The sequence below is a fragment of the Micromys minutus genome, assembly GCF_963924665.1.
Source record: "Micromys minutus genome assembly, chromosome: 2".
NCBI classification, from domain to species: Eukaryota; Metazoa; Chordata; class Mammalia; order Rodentia; family Muridae; genus Micromys; species Micromys minutus.
In genome coordinates this window covers 37,483,710-37,487,116 of record NC_137971.1, presented here as the reverse complement: position 1 = coordinate 37,487,116, position 3,407 = coordinate 37,483,710, and positions in this window count along the sequence as shown.

Sequence of the window (3,407 nt, the reverse complement as noted above, 5' to 3'; positions counted from 1 at the left end):
GTTTGCTCCATGAAAATAACAAATGTCTGGATTTCCTGTTTCCCAGAACTCTGGGTCGAATTAAGGCTACAGATGTTTATTCCTGGTGATAATCCCTGTTGGAGGGTTGTGCAGTGCTTTTGTTTGAGGGCCTGGCTTGACTCCAGGATGCTAGCTGAAGAGGGAATCCTATGAATTCACTTTCATTTAGATCAGCCAGTTGAACCCATCGAAGAATGCTTGCCCACTTTGCTCTTATAAGCCTCAGAACCAAATTTTGTTTGTGCAATCTGAGAATGTTGTTTTTTTCATCTGATCTGGGTAGGGAGTGGAAGATGATTGCTCAAGGGGAAGCTCTTTGTTCATCTTCTCTGATCTATTTCATAGGAAAATTTCCATAGGAATCCTAGGAAGAGAAACAAATGGCTGAGGCAGAGAGTGACATTGGAGCGGTTGAGTGTTGGCTGGTTCTGTGGCTAGCAGCACAGCCAAACCTAAGGAATGTTGGAAGTCTTTGAATTGGAGCTCCATGTCTGGCCACAATGCTAACAGTTCCTCAAGGGAAACTTGGTATTGCTAGGGGCCTCCACTGGCTTTTTTTTTTTTTTTTTCTTCTTGAGGCCTATTCAAAAGGGTCGCAGTAAGGAAGGATAGTAGAGACTAGCCTGAGAGGGTAAACAGGACTCGCTTTTACTTTCCTGACAATCCTGTTCCTTTTGCATTTCTGCCTTCCTCAGATGTTGCCTAGTGACAATGACCTCCTCATTTACCTCTCTCTTTCCAGATAGGGAGGGGCATACACCTGGGAAGCAGATACCAGGAAGCTGTGGTCTAGAGAGCTGGCACAGGGAGCAGGGCTGGAAGTGGAAGCTTAGGTGATGGGAACAAAGTCCATGCAGTTTACGGGAATCAAGAGGACCTGGAATAAACCCCCAAGCCTGTAGCCTTTGTTTGGAAAGTTTTGCAGGATAAAGTCTGGTCAGGTCACAAGAAAGCTTTTCCACCAGAGGTTCAAAACAAAATACTGAAAAAAAAAAGTTCTCAAACAAGCAAAGAACATCTTTCTTTCCTTTTTGCTGGCCAAGTTTTAAGTTCAGTGAGCGGGACTGGTGAGCTGGGTATGGAGATGTGAACCGTCTTGCAGTAATTGGAGAACCTCCCATCTCGGACCACATCAACACTGTAGCATTCACTAAAGCTAATTGCTCTATTAGGCACACTCTCGCAGACCCTTGACCTTCCTGTGAACCATGTAGCTTTGCATATGCCTAGAACATTTCTGCAGGTACAATTTTTCTATGAGCTTCCCTTTCTTATGTTAAGAAGTATAGAAAAAAATAGATTTATTATGAATATATTTTTTTTCAGTTAAATAATTTATATTACTTACTTTCGCTTAAAAAATAAAAAGAAGCTAGTGAGAGAACACCCTCCCCAGCTCTTTTCCTGACCATCGTTAAGGCTATGGTAGATGGCTCTTAATGCTGAGCCATGTTGAAAAGCCCCATGGTATTTGCTTGTTTGCTTTGTTTTGTTTTTTGTTTTTGGCCTGGTGGCAAGTAGAGTCAGAATGGGAGGATAAACAGAGAGCTTTTCTTGCATTTCTCTTTCCACGTTCCCCACATTTGCTCTAACACTTGCGTGGTGGGTGGTTGGGGTGGCACAGAAAAGCAGCCAGAACTGAGAACGCTCTCAGGTTTTGATAGGCTTTGTCTGTCACTACTCAGGGTTCATAGCTCACTCCTGACTGGTCCCATTTTCTATCTTATTTGAACTCACAAATGGCAAGTCAGGGTCCATCTGGCTTTAACCGCTCAGATCTTTTGCCAGCCTAGCTCCCATGTCTCATGCAGGGTTGGTTCCCAAACCCTCCTAAACTCTTGAGGAGGAAAAAGGTGGAAGATACAACCACAGAGTCAGGTTTTTGGCTGGAGTTGGGTTCTCAGCGAGGTCCCAGCTCTGGCCAGGGGCCTTGCTCCTAGAGGTTCTCAAGAGGCTCTCGGGAGAAGGAAGACATGTCCTGAGACAAACCTAGCACACACAAGCAAATTCACTCAGAATCCTGTCTTAGTTAGGGTTTTACTGCTGTGAACAGACACCATAACCAAGGCAACTCTTATAAAGGACAACATATATTTGGGGCTGTCTTACAGGTTCAGAGGTTCAGTCCATTATCATCAAGGTGGGAGCAGGGCAGCATCCAGGCAGGCATGGTGCAGGAGGAGCTGAGAGTTCTACATCTTCATCTGAAGACTGCTAGTAGAAGACCGACCTCCAGGCAGCTAGGGTGAGGGTCTCATAGCCCATGCTCACAGTGGCACACACACTTACTCCAACAAGGCCACACCTACTCCAACAAGGCCACAACCCCAAATAGTGCCACTCCCTGAGCCAGGCATATACAAACCATCACAACTCCACTATTCCTGCTTCCCAGGCAGAGTGTTTGTTCCTGCCTTGTGGAGCCTCTGGTTCCAGTTTGGGAGCACCTTTCTGTTCCTGCCTTGGCCTTTGAGAACTGTTACTTAAGCTGCAAGCAGGGGGCTCTTCCAGGTCTGCCAAAGATGGGAGATATGCTGTTCCTGCTGCTATTTGAGCTTGCTCTCTATAGACTGCCTCTGCACTGAACTGTTCATGATTGGCATCTCATAACATTTACTAACAACTCTCTCAGCTGGGCAGCTGATGCCTGCTGAGAACCAAGGGTTGTAACAATGCCAGCCTCTTCTGACTGGCTGGCATCCTGCTTCTTGGAACATTCAATGTTCTGCCCTCCCATTGAAACTATCCCTCCTGGCAAATAAAAGATGCCCTTGTTGCCTCTTTGCTGCCTGCCCAACCAATCTTGGAGAGAAGGCAGGTCAAGATTCTGAGATGCTCAACTGTCTCCATAGGAACATATTGGTTTATATTGGCTATCTTCAAACATACTATGCAGTCTGGGCTGGCTTTTTTTTTTTTAAGATTTATTTATTTCATGTATGTGAGTACACTGTCCCTGTCTTCAGACACACCAGTAGAAGGCATTTGTTCCTATTACAGATGGTTGTGAGCCACCATGTGGTTGCTGGGAATTGAACTCAGGACCTTTGGAAGAGCAGTAAGTGCTCTTAATCGGTGAGCCATTTCTCCAGCCCTTGGGCTGGCTTTGAACTCAAAATTCTCTGCTTTACCTTCCCAAGTGAAAGGATTACAGATGTGTCCCATTGTGCATAGATCAAGAATTGATTTTGCTATTTGTATGATACTGTTTTTTTAATTTTTCATGTTCAACGGGAGAAATTTACCCAGAAACACCTTTAGAAACATTGCTAAACAGTATTTCTTTTTGTTTCTTACACCATTACAGAATATTAGAAGTGCCAAATGTATTATGTTGAGAATGGTCCTGAGCCCCTTTCATGGAACATGGGAAAAAGAGACATCAG